The 21,197-nt window shown below is 46.1% G+C and overlaps 1 protein-coding gene across 1 annotated transcript in view; it reads left to right on the top strand.

Moving 5' to 3' along the window:
• Window positions 1–21,197, top strand: part of HIVEP3 (HIVEP zinc finger 3) — a 503,450-nt gene that overhangs the window by 319,573 nt on the left and 162,680 nt on the right. Inside the window, exon 3 of the mRNA XM_058552079.1 lies at window positions 8,859–8,948. The gene's annotated coding sequence lies outside the window, so the exon portion shown is untranslated. The remainder of the gene's footprint in view (window positions 1–8,858; window positions 8,949–21,197) is intronic.

Genomic DNA, 21,197 nt, shown 5'->3' with positions numbered 1-21,197 from the left:
TGGTGATGATGATAATAATAATAATACCACCACCAACACCACCGACCAGCAAATATTGAACGTTTACCACTTGCCAGATATTTTATATGCATTATTTTGTTTAATCATTACAACAATTCCATGAATTATTAAAGCTACTGTCCCACTTTACATATGAGGAAACAGATTCAGACAGGTTAAGTAACTTGCCCAAGTTCACACAACTCTAAAGTTATAGAGCTGGGCGTGAACCCAAGAAAATGTGAATGCAAATAACTCTATTATAAGGTAGAAACTACTATATATCCTACTAGAGGGGCAAGGACAGGCCTTTTAGGGTTCAGAAAGTGAAAGGAAGCAGGATGATGGTGGTGGTGGTGGTGGTGATGATGGTGATGGTGATGGCGATGGTGCTGCTCTTCATGGTAACAGTGATAATATAATTTTTTTTACCTTTTTTTTTTATTGTGGTAACATTGGTTTATAACATTGTATAAATTTCAGGTGTACATCATTATACTTCTGTTTATGCATAGATTACATCATGTCCACCACCCAAAGACTAATTGCAATCCATCACCACGCACATGCGCCTAATCATCCCTTTCACCCTCCTCCCTCCCCCCTTCCCCTCTGGTAACCACCAAACCAATCTCTGTCTCTATGTGTTTGCTTGTTGTTGTTTTTATCTGCTACTTATGAGTGAGATCATACGGTATGTGACCTTTTCCCTCTGACTTATTTTGCTTAGCGTATTACCCTCAATGTCCATCCATGTTGTCACAAATGACTGGATTTCATAGTTTCTTACGGCTGAGTAGTATTCCATTGTGTATATATACCACATCTTCTTATCCATCCATCCCTTGATGGGCACTTATGTTGCTTCTAAGTCTTGGCTATTGTGAATAATGCTGCAGTGAACACAGGGGTGCATGCATCTTTATGCATTCATGTTTTCATGTTCTTTTTATAAACACCCAGCAGTGGAATAGCTGGATCTATTCTATTCTTAATTTTTTGAGGTGTCTCCATACTGTTTTCCACAGTGGCTGCACCACTTTGCACTCCCACCAGCAGTGTATGAGAGTTCCCTTCTCTCCACATCCTCTCCAACACTTGTTTCCTGTGTTGTTAATTACAGCCATTCTGACGAGAGTGAGGTGATATCTCATTGTAGTTTTGATTTGCATTTCCCTGATAGTTAATGATGTTGAACATCTTTTCATGTGCCTGTTGGCCATCTATATATCTTCTTTGGAGAAATGTCTGTTCAGGTCTTTTGCCCATTTTTCAGTTGGGTTGTTAGTTTTTCTGTGTTGAGATGTATGAGTTCTTTATATATTTTGGAGATTAACTCCTTATCAGATATATAGTTTGCCAATATCTTCTCCCGATTGTTAGGTTGTCTTTTCATTTTGTTGATGGTTTCCTTTGCTGTGCAGAAGCTTTTTAGTTTGATGTAGTCCTTTTTGTTTATTTTTTCTATTGTTTCCCTTGCCTGGTCAGACATGGTACTTGAAAATATGTTGCTAAGACCAATGTCGAAGAGCATACTGCCTATGTTTTCTTCTAGAATTTTCATGGTTTCAGGTCTTACATTCAAGTCTTTAATCCATTTTGAGTTAATTTTTGTGGATAGTGTAAGATAATGGTCTACTTTCATTCTTTTGCATGTGGCTGTCCAGTTTTCCCAACACCATTTATAGAAGAGACTTTCCTTTCTCCGTTGTGTGTTCTTGGCTCCCTTGTCAAAAATTAGCTGTCCATAGATGTATGGGTTTATTTCTGGGCTTTTGATTCTGTTCCATTGATCTGTGTGTCTGTTTTTTGTGCCAGTACCATGCTGTTTTGATTGCTATATCTTTGTAGTATATTTTGAAATCAGGGAGTGTGATACCTCCAACTTTGTTCTCTTTTCTCAGGATTCCTTTGGCTATTTGGGGTCTTTTGTTGTTCCATATAAATGTTAGGATTTTTTGTTCTATTTCTGTGAAAAGTGTTGTTGGAACTTTGATAGGGATTGCATTGAATCTGTAGATTGCTTTAGGAAGTATGGACATTTTAACTATGTTAATTCTTCCAATCCAAGAGCACAGAATGTCTTTCCATTTCTTTGTGTCTTCTTCAATTTCTTTCAACAATGTTTTATAGTTTTCAGTGTACAGATCTTTCACCTCTTTGGTTGAGTTTATTCCTAGGTATTTTATTCTTTTTGTTGCAATTGTAAATGGGATTGTATTCTTAATTTCTCTTTCTGCTACTTCATTGTTAGTGTATAGAAACGCAACTGATTTTTGTATGTTGATTTTGTATCCTGCAACTTTACTGTATTCACTTATTATTTCTAACAGTTTTTTTTCGTGGATTCTTTAGGGTTTTCTATATATAAAATGATGTCAACTGCAAATAGTGACAGTTTCATTACTTCCTTTCCAATTTGGATCCCTTTTATTTCTTTTTCTTGCCTGATTGCTCTGGCTAGGACTTCCAGTACTATGTTAAATAGGAGTGATGAAAGTGGGCATCCTTGTCTGGTTCCTGTTCTTAGAGGGATAGCTTTCAGTTTTTCACCATTGAGAATGATATTAGCTGTGGGTTTGTCATATGTGGCGTTTATTATCATGAGGTATTTTCCTTCTATACCCATTTTATTCAGAGTTTTTATCATAAACGGATGCTGTATCTTGTCAAACATTTTCTCTGCATCTATTGAGATGATCATGTGATTTTTATTCTTCATTTTCTTAATGTGGTGTATCACGTTGATTGATTTATGTATTTTGAACCATCCCTGCATCCCTGGAACAAATCCCACTTGATCATGATGTATGGTCTTTTTAATGTGTTTTTGTATTCGATTTGCAAGTATTTTGTTGAGGATTTTTGCATCGATGTTCATCAGTGATATTGGCCTGTAATTTTATATTTTCTTTATTGTCTTTGTCTGGTTTTGGTATCAGGGTAATGCTGGCTTTGTAGAATGAGTTAGGAAGCTTCCCCTCCTCTTCAATTTTTTGGAAGAGTTTGAGAAGGATAGGTATTAAGTCTTCTTTGAGTGTTTGGTAGAATTCACCAGGGAAGCTGTCTGGTCCTGGACTTTTATTTTTGGGGAGGTTTTTGATTACTGTTTCGATCTCCTTACTGGTGATTGGTCTATTCAAATTTTCTATTGCTTCTTCATTCAGTTTTGGAAGCTTGTATGATTCTAAGAATTTATCCATTTCTTCTAGATTATCCAATTTGTTGGCATATAGCTTTTCATAGTATTCTCTTATAATCTTTTGTATTTCTGAAGTGTCCATTGTAATTTTTCCTCTTTCATTTCAATTTTATTTATTCGAGCCTTCTCTCTTTTTCTCTTGGTTAGTCTAGCTAAAGGTTTGTCAATTTTGTTTGTTTTTTCAAAGAACCAGCTCTTGGTTTCATTGATTTTTTCTATGGTGTTTTTAGTCTCTATTTCATTTATTTCTGCTCTGATTTTTATTATTTTCCTCCTTCTACTGATTTGGAGCTTTGCTTGTTCTTCTTTTTACAGTTCTTTTAGGTGCACTGTTAGATTGTTTATTTGAGATTTTTCGTTTGTTGAGGTAGGCCTGTCTGGCTATAAACTTCCCTTTTAGAACCACTTTTGCTGTATCCCATAAATTATGGCATGTCATATTTTCATTTTCACTTGTCTTCAGGTATTTTTTGGTTTCTCCTTTGATTTCTTCATTGACCCAATCATTGTCCAGTAGAATTTTGTTTAATCTCCGCATATTTGTGGCTTTTCTGATTTTCTTCTTATAGTTGATTTCTAGTTTCATACTGTTGTGGTCAGAAAAGATGCTTGGTATTATTTCAGTCTTCTTAAATTTATGGAGACTTGTTTTGTGGCCTAATGTGTGATCAATCCTGGAGAATGTTCCATGTACATTTGTTAAGAATATGTGTTCTTCAGTTTTTGGATGGAATGTTCTGTATATATCTACTAAGTCCATCTGGTCTAGTATGTCATTTAAGGCCAATGTTTCCTTATTTATCTTCTGTTTGGATGATCTATCCATTGGTGTAAGTGGAGTATTAGAGGCCCCTACTATTCTTGTGTTACTGTCAATTTCTCATTTTATGTATGTTAATAATTGCTTTATATATTTAGGTGCTCCTATGTTGGCTGCATAGTTTACAAGTTTAATATCCTCTTGTTGGATAGTTCCCTTGATCATTATGTAGTGCCCTTCTTTGTCTCTTGGTACAGTTTTTGTTTTAAAGGCTATTTTGTCTGCTATAAGTATTGCTACCCTAGCTTTCTTTTCATTGCCATTTGCATGGAGTATCTTTTTCCATCCCTTCACTTTCAGTTTGTGAGTATCTTTAGGTCTGAAGTGTGTCTCTTGTATGCAGCATATGTATGGGTCTTGTTATTTTTATCCAATCAGCCACCCCTATGCCTTTTGATTGGAGCATTTAGTCCTTTGACATTTAAAGAAGCTACTGATAAGTATGTACTTGCTGCCATTTTTAAACTTTTTTTCTGGGTGGTTTAGTAGTTCTTCTCTGTTGCTTTCTTCTTCTCTTGCTCTCTTCCCTTGTGGTTTGTTGGCTTTCTTTAGTATTATGTGTGGCTTCCTTTCTCTTAGTTTTTTGTGTATTTATTATACGTTTCAGGTTTGCGATTACCATGAGGTTCATATATAATAACCTATGTATACAGCAATCTATATTAAGTTGACGGTCTCTTTAGTTTTGCCTCTTTCTATAGGATCTACTCTTTTACTCCCCTCTTCCCACATTTTATGTTTTTGATATCATATCTAACCTCTTTTTTGTGCATTTGTATCCGTTACCCTTTTATCATGGAAATAGATTATTTTTTTCTATTAGTGGTCTTCTCTTTCCCCCTTAAATAAGTACCTTTAGCATTTCTTTTAGGACTGGTTTCTCGGTGATAAACTCCTTTAATTTTTTCTTTTCTGGGAACCTCTTTCTCTCTCCTTCCATTCTGAATGATAACCTAACCAGGTAGAGTATTCTTGGCTGTACGTTTTTTCTTTTTAGCACTTTAAATATATTGTGCCACTCTCTTCTAGCCTGTAAGGTTTCTGCTGAGAGGTCAGCTGATAGCTGACATTGTATGTAACTTGCTGCCTTTCTCTTGCAGCTTTTAGGATTCTGTCTTTATCTTTAATTCTGGACATTTTAATTATGATGTGTCTTGATGTCAGCCTCTTTGGGTTTATATTTTTTGGTGCGCTCTATGCTTCCTGTAGCTGAATGTCTGTTTCTTTCCTTAGGTTAGGAAAGTTTTTAGCTATTATTTCTTCAAATAGATTCTATGCCCCTTTACTCTCTCTTCTCCCTCTGGAACAACTATAACATGGATGTTGTTAGGTTAGTGTGCATGATGTTGTCCCAGAGGTCTCGTAGACTGTCCTCACTCTTTTTAATTCTTTTTTCTTTTATCCATTCAGCTTGGGTGATTTCCTCTAGTTTTTCATCCAGCTCGCTAATCCATTCTTCTGTATCATTCGCTCTGCTTTTGAGTCCCTCTAGGGAATTTTTCACTTCCAGTATTGCATTCTTCATTTCTGATTGGTTCTTTTTTATATTTTCCATTTTTTTGTTGATGTTCTCACTGAGTTCATCCATTCTCCTCCTAAGATCAGTGAGCATCCTTGTGAGTCTTTGTTTAAACTCTCTGTCAGGTAGATTGCTCAGTTCTGTTTTGTTTATTTCTTTTTCTGGTGTTTTGTCCCGTTCCCTTACTGAGAATGTATTCCTTTGCTTCCTCATTTTGCCTCTTTCTCTGTGCTTGTATCTATGTATTAGGCAGGTCAGCTACATTTCCTGATCTTGGAGAGATGACCTTATGTAAGTGATGCCTTATGAGGCCCAGCCATGTGCTTCCCTCTCGTTACCAGTTCCAGATGTTCCAGGAGTGACCCCCATGTGGGCTACGTGTCCTTCTGTTGTGGCAGGGTTGCTCTTGCTGTAGGTGCCCAGGGAGGCTGAGCTGTCCACCTGGCTGGCTGGTTGTAATGCTCAGCTGGGTGTGGCTGCTATGGACCCTTCAGTCTCTTTCTTGGGTGTGGGGAGCCCCAGCACAGTTGGCTGCAAGGTCTAATAGCACATTCCTGTTGCAGTTTTTCTCTTAAATGAGTAGGCCCCAGCGTGGCTGGTTGTTAGGCTCAGGAGCTTACAATTGCTGTAGGCCTCTGTCCTACAAGGCTCTTGTCACCACTCTCTGGATTGCAGCTGGGCAGAGCTGGCCCCAGGCACAGGAGCACCCACTTGCTTCAGGCTTTGGAAGGTGGGCCAGTCCCTTATGTGGCTGTTTGAGAAGCACAGGTCTTCTGCAGCTGACAAGCCCCACCGCCCACAGGGCCACACACCCCATCAACCCAGTTCTGCCCTGTGCGTGTGCCCCAGCCCCCTTAAGCGGACCCAGTCACACCACTGCAGAGGTCCCACACACTCCACCAATGCCCCAGTCACTCTATCAGCTCCTTGTGCACGCCCTGCCCCGCAGAGGTGGACCCACTTACCGGGGCTGCAGAGAATCCAGTCACCTAGCCTATGCAGGCCCACAAGTTGCCCAAGGGCTTGTTGTTGGGTGGGGCCAGTCCCTAAGGCGGGCTGTTTGCCCTGGCTGAGCTGGATTAAATCAGTGCTGTAGTGGGTGGGGCACACCCTAGGCTAGCAGGCCACAGGGAGAACTCCAATGGTTTCTGCCAGTGACCGTGTCAGCATGCCTGCACCCAGTCACAACAATGGCTGCCGCCAGGGGCCGGCCCCATGGCGTAACCGTTAAGTGCACATGCTCTGCTGCGCTGGCCCAGGGTTCGGATCCTGGGTGCACACCGATGCACTGCTTGTCAAGCCATGCTGTGGCGGCATCCCATATAAAGTAGAGGAAGATAGGCACAGATGTTAGCCCAGGGCCGGTCTTCCTCGGCAAAAAGAGGAGGATGTTAGCCCAAGGCTGATCTTCCTTACACACACACACAAAAAACAGTGGCTGCCGCCAATGTCTCAGTCCCTGGAGAGGTCTCACCTCTCACCAAGATGCACCCAGGGCCTATCAAGTGAGTCTCTTTTCACCAAAGGGCTGTGCACCTTTCTTTCTGGGGATTTTAGGTTGCTTTCCGAAATGGGTGAATTTGTGCATGGGCCCTTTAAGAGATGGCTTTTTTTTTTTCTTATTTCTGATAGCTTTTCTGGGGGTATTCCCCACTATTGTTAGTAGCCAGCAAGGCCAGATATTATGATTCTTGTCTCAGTGGTGCTGGGTCCAAAAAACGCTTTAGTGGCAACAGTCCCCAGCTCAGGTCCCCCACTCCTCTAGGGAAGGCTATGTACCTTTGGGTTGCTCCTGGGTGGCTCTGAGGTTCTGTGCCTTGTGAAGGTGGCATTTTTTCTCTCCAGAAGGGAATTTCTGCCTCTTCCACCTTAGTCAGGACTGTCGTTTGTTGCAGGGGTTCCTTTCATCTCATTTTCAGTTCTCTCTCAGGGGTGATTGTTCCAAGAGTAGTTGTAAGTCTGCTGTGTCTGTGGGAGGTGTGTTCAGTGTCTGCCTGCACCACCATCTTGACTTCTCTCCACAACGATGATATTTATGATGATGGTTGTTGTGATGATGGGAATTATGGTGATGAGGATGATGGTGACAATGATGATAATCTTCTGGTGCCCATTTGTTGAGCTTCTGCTTTATGCTAGACCCTGACCTGGGTGCTTTCCACTGTCTCATCTCACCCTCATAACAACTCTCCGATGTTAGGATCATCATCTCTGTTTTACTCATGAGGAGTCTGAGCTGGGGAAAGGCTAAGTGGTCTGCCCAGGGCACATATCCAGTCTGATGGGCTTGAGCTTAAGCATCCTCCCTGCAGAGCCAGCACTCTTTCCTGTACCAGGGTTCCTACACTGTGGGCTGTGGCGCCAGGCAGCTCAGAGATGCTCCATAAACATCTACTGAACAAATATTGAATGAATGGATCCCCAAAGGGTCAAAGCCTGAAGCCCAGAAGACATAAAGAACATGTCTCGAATGAGTATGTTCGAGATAAAATAAAATATGGTTACACCATTATTTAAATATATGTGCTGGTGCTATGATTACTAAAATACAAGTTAATTGTAAAGCATTATGTTCATTGTCACTTTTATATTGTTGTATATTTTCCCAATGAAAGATACTGAGTGTACGGTTACCATCGGGGGAGTTTTGAGAAATATTGTCACACAAAAAAGAGTCCTTGTGCTGAAAATGGTGGGAAGCATCGTGCCATCCTCATTGGCGTATGTGAAGTGCTTTGCCCGGTGTCTGGCACAGAGAGTCACTCGGAGGAAGGAAGAGACCCACCAGACCAGGCATTGGGAGCCCGTGGCATTTGCCCTGGGTCTATAAGTGACTTTATTACTAGACCTGAGCTGTCACTGTCAGTGATTTTTGTCTCCATACAACCTGACATCTAATAGCTTTCCCAAATGGCTGTTGAAAGCTTGCATGAATGAATGAACAGTGAAAGAAAGAATGAGTGAGTTACCATGAGTGATGCTCAGGGAGCCCATGAGGGGGGTTTTCCCCAAGGAGTGCTTGAAAGTGAGAGTTTCTCAGCCCGAGAGCAGAAATAGAATGCAGGGGTTTAGCAGGGACTGGTGACTTCGGACTTTCGGCTCTGTGAGTGGGGTTATGAAGCTGTGGTTGCATCCCCTGGGGAGCCTGATCTTGACCCTGTGATGACCATGTTGGAGAGGTGGTGGTGGCTGGAGCTTGACTGTGAGGCCACTCTCAGCAAGGCTGTGCTCACCGTTTTTGGATGCATTTTTCAGACTCAAGTGAAAGTTGACAGATGGCAGTGGTATAATATTTTCACTTTCTCTGCATCCCACAGGCCTCCCTCCAACACAGTCCTCCAAGCTCTAAGTCCCGTTAGAAATCTCTGACACATCTTGACCGTGAGACCACGGCTGGCTTTTTGCAGGTGAGTTCCTCCTGTCTTAGGATGCCGCACCACAGGACACCGAGCAATTTCAGCACAGCCCGAAGGCCACTGGGCCATGTTTGTGGCCAGAAGGTAGGTGGGAATGACTTCAGCCTTGGCGGGATAATGGAGCCCCGCACTCCACCGAGACTTAAGGAAAAAGCTACCAAATGTCCAGAGTCCTGCAGCTGGCATTTCTGCAAATGGCAGCATATGGCGATGGGAACGCGTCTTGGGATGGAAGCCAGGGAACCAGTTCTGACCCCAGATCTACCTGTACTGCTCAGGAAAATCTCAAGCGAGAACCTCCCTTTCTGGATCTCTGTTTCCCTGTCTGAAAAGTAAGGGAATGGGACTCAGTGAACTGGGCGGGCCACAAGCCAGCTATTCTGAGCTCCGGCCAAGGCCATGGGATTGGGGCAGGGGCACTGGGGATACCACTGCAGCTGTCTGCCACTCCCTAGGACTCACCTCCTGTTTAAGTGCTCCATGGACTGCACATCCACAGGGGCCTGGGCTGGGCCGTGTGTGTGCTGTGTGTATGCACGTGGGGGCAGGACCTGTGTCCCCTCTCGCACACTGTGCTTGAAGTCAAACTCAGACAGGACAGTCATCAGCCCCACATCTGCCCTCTCGTGACTGGGCTGCACACCACAGTCACTGGGCTGCGGTGCCCAGACGGGAAGGGCAAAGGCTGCCCTTGCACTGAGAGCATGGGCAGGCCCGCAGCAGAATGTGGGTGTGAAGACCAAGTTAGGTGAGAGACAAAACAGGGTGGGAGACCAGGTTAACCCAACGTGAGGCCCTCTGAGCAGCAGTGAGTACAGGACCAAAGCTCACGGGCAGATCTGCAAGGCAGGCTGGGAAGCTGCCTAGGAGACAAGACCTAGAGGGCCCTGAGACCCAGAGAGGAATAAAGTGCATCATTGCCCTCAAGAAGCTTCCCATCCAAAGGAGGAGATGTTGTGCACATAGCCACAGGAAACCTGTGAAGGCAAGAGAGGTCCATTCTGTCTGGGTTTGGTTGTGAGGGTGGTTCAGGGAAGACCATTTGAAGGTGACACCTGCACTGGGCTTTGAAGGATGAATAGAAGTTTGCCAGGTAAAAAATGGAAGAAGGGCATTCTAGGCTGAGGAGACAGCATGTGCGAAGATGGAGGGTCAAGAATGTAGGCACAGGGGAGGAGTGGGGGGAAGTGAGGCTGGGGGAAGCAGATAGACCTTTGATTGCCACGCCAAGGAGCTCGGGTTGGGCTCCGTATGATCGAGGAAGGGAAATAGTCAGCTCCGTGGTGCCAAGAGGGTGCCCTGGGCCCCAGGGGAGAGGCGGAGCACTAAGAGGAGGTGCTCATGTTAGAGCTCCATGTGCATGTTGGAAGCTACTGGACTACACCGCGGGAGGCCCAGGGCAGAACGCCCCTCACTGAAGTGTCTGTGGCCCCGCTGCGGCCCTTCAGGCCTCCCGGTGCGGAGCATCCGCGGGCGCTCGGCCATCCTGCGCTGGGCCCCCCGTAGAGAGCTCCTGGCCCCGCCTCTCCTCCTCCCATGTCCCTGAAGAACAATAGGCAAGCCCCCAGGGCAGCACTCCTGTGAGGATTCAGCGCTGTTATTAGGGCCCTTTTCAGCCCCCTGTTCTCCAGCAAATCATGACAAGGCGGCTCCTGCCCTAGAGTCGTTTTCTGCCTGGTGGGTAATACTTCGCAATTTTGTAGTTTTACAGTTTCCCCTCTTGGCAGAACTCAAAACGCTCTCACACCTGTCGTCTCATGGGGGAGCAGAAAGACTAGGTTCCGGGGCCCGAGAGCACTGGACTGCAGCGCGGCCCTGTCGCTCCCTTGGGGAGCTGTGTAACCTCCTCAGGGTCTTCATCTTAAAATACCTACCTCCTTGGGTGGTTCCAGAATCAAAGGCAGGAGCTCGTGTGAAGGGAGGGCTCGGTGCCGTCACACTGTCAGCACTTACACGCCGTGCTCCTCTGCCAGTCCTCGTCCCTGATGGGGCAGGTGCCTACTGATGGGCAGTGGCGGCCCAGAAAGGCCTGTGAGATTTTGGTTCAAAAGGTGGCATGAGCAGTTAGCATCTGTGCCTTAACAGGAGGGAGAGGCCAAGTGACTTGACTTTTCTTTGGAAAGTGCATTCAGTAGTACTTTCCTGACACCCCCGGGCCCTGGTGGACGCTGGGGGCCAGACGGGAGTCAGATGGGCCCTTCTCCAGAAGGGACGTGCAAACAACCAGCAGTGCGCTGTGAGAGTGAGTAGCACCAGCAGCACATGAAGACACAAGAAGAGAAGTGGAGGAGAGGAGGGGCCCTGGATTCTGCAGGGGCTGTGACCACGAAAAGCACTGTGGGGGCGGGCGTGTGAGCTGGCGCTGGAGGGGTCATAGGAGTTTGTGAGATCAGGACGGCGGGAAGGGAATGAGGGCGTGCCAGGCGGAGGGCCTGGCGCTTGCAAAGGCATAGCTGTGGGCAGCATCCTGGTGTGGTGGGGCATCAGTGTTGGTGTTCATGATGCCCTGCCCCGCAGAGCTCCCCGTCACAGAGAAGCATTCAAGGAAGCCTGGCTCCCTGCCCCCTGTCAGCTCGGGAGGGTCGCATCCAGGACCAGGCTGAAGAGGAACATCGGTGAGCTCTGTGATGAGGCCAGACGTGCCACCTCTAGTGCCCAGGCAGCAGGGAGCTTCTAAGGCTTTTCCTTAGGTTGGAGCCGGGGACACGACTTACCCACAGATTGAAGTGGTCCTGGAGACGCCGTTGCTGCATCTGTGCTGGGGGCTGGCGTAGTGGTGAATGAAACCGGGCCCCGCCTCGAGCACAGGGAGGGAGGTGGACAGCCCTCAGATGCCCATGCTACATAGCTATTGGTGCTTTAATGGGGGCATTCAAAGTGCTTTGGGACCACAGAGGAGGGGGCAGCCACAAGGCAGGAGCAGAGGGAGCCATCATAAGGAAGGAATCTGAGCCTGATGGTAATAATATGAACAATTATAATAACTAATGATTATTGAGCACTTGCTACCCACCAGGCAGTGTCCTAAGAGCTTTATATGGATTTATACTCCACTTACACAACAACTCGATTACCCTCCTTTAGAAGTGAGGAGAACTGATGCACAGAGAGACTGAGTAACTGGCCCAAGCACACACAGCTGGGAAGTGGCTTAGCCAGGTTGAACCCAGGCAGTCTGGCCTGAGTCCACACTCGGGTGACCCAGGGTCACCTAAGCACTAAGCCCTCTCTAAGAGCTGGAGGCACCGGCAGGGTGGAGACTGTCTGTCTTGCTCTAGCACGTAGCAGGCACTCAGTAAAAACGTGTTCACTAAAAGAATGCACAAACGCATGAATGAATTGGCCCCTGAAAGAGTTGGGGCAGAAAGTGGGGATGGGGACAGGCACTGCAGATAGAGAGAGCGGCCGGAGAAAAGCCCTGGGGTCCGAGCGCCTGGGGCTGCCTTGAGGCCCTGCCAGGTCCTGAGCATGGAAGGCTGGAGGGGACCAGACAAGGGACAGTTTGACTGGCGCCTCTCCAGCCAACCCCCCCTGTCCTGAAGACCTGGCACCTGCCTGCCTTCCCCTGCAAGCCTTCCCCGCCTGCCCTGGCCCAGAGCGGGCAAGGGAGTGCACCATGCCCTTGTGTCCCCACACCACTGCTTTGTCACCCCTTCCCTCCAAGGCTCCCAGGGGCTGATCTGGCAACAGGACCATGAGCCCCCAGTGGCAGGGAAGGGATGCACCCCAAGAGGGGCTCCGGAAAGACAACTCAAAGCTTGCTCCTGTAAGGAGTGGCTTTCCGAATGTTTGAGACTTCAGGGAGCAGGTGGTTTTCAAAGACCCTTCCATTCTTCAAGCTCAATGGGCTGTGGAGGAAAACTACGGGTGCGGCTCAGCTCTGTGGCTTCCTAGCTGGGCGCCCTTAGGGAGCCGTTCACTTCTCTGTGCTTCACTTTCCATCTCTGTAAAGTGGGCGTAACAACAACTACAGAGTGAAAGGGACCAGAGTTTGGGGAAACTCTTGTACAGAGCCAGGCTCAGTGAAAGTCGTCTCTCAGCTTTCTGTCTTGCTTCTGGGGCCTCAGCTTCCTCATGAAACGTCAAGGCCAGCCAGCCTTGCCATTCTGGGATTCGAAGCTGCCAACACTGGCAGACGAGATACACAGAGATCTTTGCACATATACATATGCTATATGCCTGTAAGTGTACACAGTTTAATCATTTCTATAAATTTAGAATGTATATGAAATTATATTTAATAGAAATATACAATTGACAGCATCTTTTGTTATGTTTCCTTCTGATCACAAAAGTAATAGGTATTATTGAGAACATTTTGGAAGGTACAGGAAAAGAAACAAATTCACCCACTATTCCACATTTCAGACTGAGCTAGCCTCTTAGATATGTAGTGAATTCCTCTCTACCTTTTTTCTATGCACGTACACAGATTTCTTAAAAACATGTTTGGGATTATACTCTGCATTCTATTTTTTAGCTCAAGCGGAGCTATTGAACCAGGTCTCTGGGCAGGCCGTGGTCCCTGTGCCCGAGAAGAAGCAGGGTCAGCTGCGACCACAGCTGTCCTGTGCGCGCCCCCCACTCCTGCCCAGGCAGCTGGCTGGAGGCATCTGACCTTTGGATGTTCTGTGTCTCTGGCGGGTGCATGTTTTACACTAATTTTAGCTTAGCTTCTCCGGCCTGCTGGCCTGGGGGCCCGCACATAATGGACACCCTATGTAGACAGCTGCCAGTGGTGCTAGAAGAAGCGTACCTTAAAAATGTTCCTCATGGCCAGCCAGTCTTCTGCTCTCGGAGAACAAGCCGGCTCCCTGTTCCTTCTTCTACCAGGAAGGGGCCGTTGTTGACATTCATGGCCCAGCAGGCTGGACCTGGCAGGCAGGTGGCCCACCAAACACATGGGCAATTGCTTCCCTGGACGGGGCCAAGTTTGTACAGGACAGGCAGTGACTTGAGCTGGAACAGCTGAAAGAGACTTCCCAAGAAGTTGCTGGGTGGTGCGTTTGCAGCAGGGCAGCTGGAGTCTGAACTGTCCTGGGTGAGTGTAGAGCCTTCTGGAGCCTCACATAAGGCTTCGCCTCTGTCAAGTGTGTATAAGCGGACCGTGTCCTTTACATCCCCTTTTGTCCTGATGACAGCCCTGTGTACTGGGGGACAGTACTCCCATTTTACAGGCAAGGGGTGAAGTAATCTGCTCAAGGTCACCCAGCAAGTCAGTGGCAGGGACTTGAACATGAATGTGGGTCTCTCACGCCACATCCAGGGCTCTTTCCTTTTACTGGCACCGTATAGATGAGCCATTCAACCAGGTTCGTATCCATCTGCTTTGTTTCTTTATGTTTGGTATTGTTTTTCCAAAATGAATACTTTAATTTTCATCTTAAAAATCGTACGTGTTTATTGGAGCTGGCCGGGTGGTGTAGTGGTTGGGATTGCACGCTCTGCTTTGGCGGCCCCAGGTTTCGCAGGTTCGGATACCAGGCGTGGACCTACGCGCCACTCATCAAGCCATGCTGTGGCGGCGTCCCATATAAAGTAGAGGAAGATGGCATGGATGTTAGCTCAGGGCCAATCTTCCTCTTCAAAAAAAGAAAATCATACATGTTTATTGAAAATAAATATACCTAGTTTGTCTGTTTCTAAAGCACAAATCTGGTCCTGGGAGACTTGCTTCAAAATGCAGGGAGTCTCCTTCTGCCCATAGGATGAAGCCCACATGCCTCAACCTCTCATCCAATTTCCACAGCTGCTACCTACTGACCCCCTCGCCCCTGCTCCAGGCTCCCCAGCACTCGGATCTCTCTCATGGCACCTGCGTAGGGTTGGGAACCTTTCCTTATGATCTGCCTCTTGAGCAGAATGGAGCTCCACAAGGTGGGAGACACGTGGGCTATTCATCTCCGTGTCTCCGGGGCCTGCATGGGGGGAGATACAGAGTCAAGACCAGTAAATGTATTGGCCCCCAACCCACGGTCCTTCATGAGAAACCAGAGCTTTAATCCAGCAATAAGAAATTAGAAATATATACGTAGAAATAAGCCAAGGCCTGCCAGCAGCTGTCAGCCCAATAAGGAAGTGGCTGCTTGGGTAGACTCCCAGGAGGGGCCAGCAGGGCCAAGTCAAGAAACCCCGACCCCGGGCAGGCTGGGAGGAGGAAAACGGAAAGGCGTCCCCAGATGTGTGCTGGAGACCAACCCCCTCCCCCTGTGGCAAATCTTCCACCTCCCCCACCTCCCTCCCCTCCCCAGTCTCATGGTGACAATATGGCCTGTGTAATATGTCCCCAGCCCTGACAGTGGCTCTTTGACCCAAGTCTGATGCTCTTCAGGAATAATCCATAGGCATCACATGCTGATCTGAGGGAGGAAACATTGTCGAGGGACTGTTAGCTCAGTGAGGGCAGGACCCTCACTCTCCCACTCCATGTGGGACTCCTCTCTGGGCCGCGGACCCTCAGCCTCCCAGACTCTGGTGCTCTGGATGTCATTATGGGAGAGGCAAGGCCTTTAGAGTCCCATAGCCTCAGCTCCCACTGGTCCTGCCACCTACTAGCTAGGGGCTCCATGTCTCTGAGCCTCAGTTTCCTCACCTGCAAAATGAGACTAGTGCTACCAACCTTTCAGGGTTGCTGTGTCTTATGGGAAAGTGCTTTTCAGAAAGTCTAGCAGAGCAGCAGGCGCACAGTGAACACCTGTGTTCCTCCTTCTAGAGGACTCTCAAGGCCTCAAGAGCATTGCTGAGATGTGCCTGGCTGCTTGGTGAGGGTGGTGGTGTCTGGGGAGAGGTGTTGGGGCATGTTGCACAGGGCACGCCAGTCTAGCAGAGACCACTTCCCTTTCTCTGGAGTTTAACCAAAGACAGACCTCTTGTTTTTTAATGAAAGCCCGTGGAAAAGTAGATTTTTATAATAGAGTGACTTCACTTCACTTTCGGCTTTCTGGGAAGACATCTTTCATTCATTCATTCATCCTACAACTATCTCCGTGGCCTCAACCACCTGCCAGATGTGGGAAGAGATGCACAAAGAGGCCATGCAGGGACCCTGCCTTCACAGAGCCCACTGTCTAACCAATGATGGTAATTCAGGGTGAAAACATAAGGAGTGACGTGGGAAAGGTGTGGTTTTGGAGGAGGGAGTGATCATTTCCTGCAGGGCTGGTTGGGAAAGCTTCCATGAAGAAGGTGGCATCAAAATGAGGCAGTTAGAAAGCATAGAGGGAAAAGACCTCAGTTTCCAAAGAAATAGAAGTATAAAATATCCAAGAATAAACTTACGAATGTATTGTGAATTGACCTATAAATTAATTGAAATCTCAATTAAAATCCCAACAAAATTTTTCATAAAATTATTATAAAGTACCTCTGGAAAAATAAACATGAATAGCCTAGAAAAATTCAGTGTTGGTAAAGGAATAGGCCTGTGGCTCAATGAGCTGTAACAGAGTGCCCAGAAGGAGACATAAGTGAGCACAGGGGCTTAGCACGTGAAGATGTGGTGTTTAGAATTAGACAAAAGGGCTGGTGACTCCTAACGTGTCATAAAGACAACCAGCTAGCTATTTGTAGAAGAAGAAAAAGAATAAAACTGGATTCACACCTCAGTCCTGGCACCAAAATAAATTTCTAGGTGATGAAAAAGCATGAAACCATAAAGGTATAGAAGAAAAACAATGAGGGAATATATGTATCATATTGGGATGGAGAATGCTTCCTTAAGTATAAAACCAAGTTCAGAAATCATGAAAGAAAATGATTAAAAACCTCTCGGGCGAAAAACACAATAATCAAGGTTAAAGGATGACAACAAACTAAGAAAAATATTTCAACATATTTATAGTGGGTAAAGGGTTAATAGCACTGATCTAGAAAACTCATAAATGAAATAAAGACAAATTGTCAGTAGAAAAATGGGCAGAGGATTTGAACAAGCAATTTGCAATAGATGTAATACAGAGCATAGTGAGCTATGAAGAGTGGTCAACAGTAGTCAAAGGATACATATTAAAGAATCAAGATGTACTTTTTTTGGCCTATTTCAAAGAAAGGGAATACTTGAGTGGATGAGGAATAGAAAACAAGGACCCTCCAGCACTGTTAGTGAGCTGTGAGTTGATACACGTTTTCTGCAGGGGAGATTTAACAGTATGAACGAACATTTTCAAATGCGTGTACCCTTCAACTCAGTAGTCCATTTCTAAAAAGGTATCCTAAATAAGCAATCAAAAAGTGCCTGGAATTGTGTGGGTAAGAAGGCAGCAGAGCACATTGGTTAAGAGTATGGCATCAGAGGTCATAGAGACCTGGTTTTAAGCTGTGTGACCCTGAAAAAGTTACTTAACATCTCTAAGCCTCAGAGTCTTCATCTGTAAAGTGGGCATAATAATGCCACTGTCATAGGCTTAGTATGAGGCTTAAATAAGATAATACTTATAAAACTCTTAGCAGAGGGCTGGGCTCATAGTAAGTACTGAATAAATGTTAGCTATTTTATTATTACTAATAAAGACATTCATCATAGTATTGTTCATAATAGTCAATAATAGGAGACAACTGAATTGTCCATCAGTAGGGAACTACTGGTTAATAATTTAAACAATGCTCACAGAGATGCAGCCATTTGGAGATCTGTCTTTATGGATGTGGAAAGATGCTTTTGACATCATAATATATGATTTTAAAAAAAAAGTTGTCAAAAGAGTATGGAAGGTGTATTCCGAATGGCATAAAAGTATACATCTGTGTATCTAGAAACATATAGTTGCTTCTTGTTATTCACAGTAGCTAAGCTCTATCAAGTCCCCAGAAACGCTGATTAGTGAGGACTGAACACTGGCTCCTATGGGAAATACAGCGTTAGGTTCCTGTGAGCCTCTGGTTACAGCATAGTTGTCCACCAATTGATACATAACCTTGTTTTATGTGTGCTCTGTCAAAAACACCTTACTTCATATATATTGTTGACTTACTAACATTGAACTCATGACTCACAGCCCTGTAAATTGTGCCTGAAGGCTTACCTAACACACGTAATTTCTCTGTAATGCACGTCGCAGTGAAATCACCAACAAAAAGCACAAAAATGCAAAAAACATGGCATTGAATAGACTATAAAAAGGACACTTGTTTACATCTGAGAGCTGAAAAAAGAAGGCAGCGTCATCGCCTTTTCGACCTCAGCTGGGAATATGCGCATTGGGAGGCTCAAATTTTTCCCCCTCTGTGCGCGTCTGCAAATTACCGCCAAAACCCCCGAGTATTGATTTTGGGGTTACAAGTAAATTTCAGCGCATAGGTGAATTTGCAGATACAGAATCCATGAATAATGACAATCGACTGTATCTAAAAAAGATGGTCATGTTAATGATAGTTATCTGAGGGTCAGCATATAAGGTAATTTTTTCCCCTCTCTTTCTTGTACTTATAATGCTTTAACTTTTTATAGTAGACATGAGTTAGTAGTCAGAGTGTGTAAGTAACCGTGTGTAAGCAATCAGTCGCAGCAATAAAGTTATTTTTATTTTGGAAAGAAAAACTTATCCCTAACGGCATTCTATTGTGAAGATAAGAGCCACACTCATTAGAATAATAAAAACAGCTAATACTTTTATATAGTGCTTACTATGGGCCGCACAGACTTCTAAACCCTTCACGTATATTAATTCATGTACCTCTCACCAAAACAGATGGGTCCTATTATTCTTCTCCTCTTACAGGTGAGAAAACTGAGACAAAGCAAGGTCAGATAACTTGCCCAAGGTCCAGCTAGTAAGAGACAGAGTCCAGACTTGAACCCAGGCCATCTGGCTCCAGAATCAAGGCTTTCAACCAAAATTCTGCGAGTGCCTGCTCGGTGCCTAGGCTGGCACTGGTTTGCAGAGATGCCCAGGAGAATTGGACCAGACCCTCACCCCAAGGTGCTTCCAGTCTAGATTGGGGGCAGTGATGGGGTGTACCAGGCATTGCAGGTTTGTGGAGCGGGAGGCCTTCCCAGCCCAACCTGAGGGCTCAGAGAAGGTGGCACTAACCCGGAACTCCAGGCCCCCACAGTCTGGCTCCCTTTCCCTTCTCCCCTCCTCACAGACACACCCTCCTTCCCACCAGGGCATCCCACCCCCAGCCACACCCAACCACCCCCCTCTCCTTAAGCCTGCCATGCTTCTCATACTTAGGGGCCTTCTGCTCATCCCCCAAGGCTCAGCTCAAAAGTCATCTTCTTTCTCAAGCCATCAGGAAGAAGCGAGGGCTCCTTCTCCTGATCCCCCCTCTATTTTTGAACTGTATAGCCACTATCTCTGTACTCACCTCTCCATCTACTCCCCTCTAATGAACTTGTCTCCAAAATCTTTGAATCCCCAGCATCCAACACCTTCCTCACATGTTTTGTCTATCAATAAAAGTGTGTGGAATGAATAAATGCACAAACAAACGGAAATACCTAAGATTCTGGGACTCCCAAAGATCTAGGCAAGCTGGATTGTAGCACAGTTGTTGAAGGCTGCCAACACTCTGGAGGGCTGAGCTGTCTGGCCAGGAGCCTCTGTGACCACAGGATCAGGAGGCAGAGCTGACAGGGCTGCAAGACCAACATTAGTCAGGGTGTTGTTTCTGTGGCTTTTGAAAAACCCCCAACCCAGTGGGAAAGACTAAGAAAGGTCCCATTCAGCTTCTCTTGGCATTTCCAAGGGAAAGGATGGGGTTTGGATTGGCTGGGCCAGGGACATCTTTTCTAAAATAGCTTCATGCATATTCAACCGCTCCCTGAAATAGTTGGGTGGCTATTTTAAGCAGCTTCTACTCAGATGCCCACACATAATGGCATCTACCTTGAGCATGTAAACCAGCGAGAAGCAGAGAAAACGGTGCTGGAGCACAATGTCGGGAGGCTTTTGATGGCTTCCCACCACCCCTTCCCCCTTGGTGTGTTCCTCTCAGGGACTCTCTTACATGAAATTGAAAGTCATGGTTACTATGACAACTCACTGGAGTAGTTTTCCCATCCAGTGACCTCACCCTCCCGGATCTCAGAAAGCACAAGTGCACCAGGGCAGCCATGACTTGAGGCACAATAACGAAAGTCCACAATGTAGTCAGTCAGTTTACTCTTGAAAGTCGCTCCGTGCCCCTTTCCTCATGATGTACACACAAGTCTAACAGGTTCCTGGCAGATTGGAAGTGGATGCCCTGGGAGGGCTGTGAGAGGTGGGACCCTGCTAGCAGGGGGTGGAGGTTAAAACAGACAGTCCAGACTCTACAAAGGAAACATTTATTGACCAATATGTACTGAAATGTCAATATGTATCCTGTGCTGTTTACTGCAGAAGAAAAGATAAATAAGACGCAGGTCATGCAATGAATATGTAAATAAACAATTGTAAGTGTATTTATCCAAGCTCTACTTTGTTCCCCCAAAAAAGATTTGAAAAAGAAGTACTAAGTGTTAGTTAACGATGTTAACAATATACTAAGCGCTGATGTTGGGAATACAATGTCCTAAGGGCTGTGGTTGAGGTGAGGGCACAGGATTCACAGGGGAAGGAAACAGGTCTCTCTGAGGAGGTTGGGAAGGTGAGGCTTGGGCAGAGAGAAAAGAGCTTTGCTGAAGATGAGCAGGGGGTGACCTCTGTTCCAGGCACAGCACGTGCAAAGGAACAGGGGTGGGAAACGGCAGGTTTGTTGGGGAAACTCCTGGCTCAGGGTGGCTAGAACCTGGCACCAAGGAGATGGGAGAGTGACCAGAGAAGAGGCAGGAGACGCCGGGGAGCCATGTCTCTGGGGCCTTGAGGCTCTGGTCTCCCGGGAGAACTCTCCAGGGCCGTTGTGCATTTGGGTAGAGATCTCTGCCGGCCCCGGTCACTTCTGGAAGGTCTCCCTGTGTCATAACGCAGAACAGTGATTGGAAGAAAAAGAGATGATGTTAAAAGCTTCACAGTGAGAGGTATGACTGTAAGAATGAGTTCAAGTTCATTCCAGCTTTTCAGGAGATGGGTCAGAAAAATAAAATAACAGGGAGGCTGGAAGCCTGGTTCCCAGCAGGAGGGCTGTGATGGGGAGGGACTGACATGGAGCCTTGGCCCTCAGCCGGCTCAGCTGTGTGTCGAGAGGAAGAGGTGGCTTCCTTTTACCTGTCTGAATTTACATCCACACTGTTGCCCATAGTCACCCAGAAAAGGTTCTGCTTTGTTTTGTTCAGGGCACTCTGAGAAAGGCAGGAAAGCGTGCCATACCTTTTAGAAAGAT

Source organism: Diceros bicornis, chromosome 13 (genome assembly GCF_020826845.1).
Source record: "Diceros bicornis minor isolate mBicDic1 chromosome 13, mDicBic1.mat.cur, whole genome shotgun sequence".
NCBI classification, from domain to species: Eukaryota; Metazoa; Chordata; class Mammalia; order Perissodactyla; family Rhinocerotidae; genus Diceros; species Diceros bicornis.
This window is presented reverse-complemented; position numbering and strand designations above follow the sequence as displayed.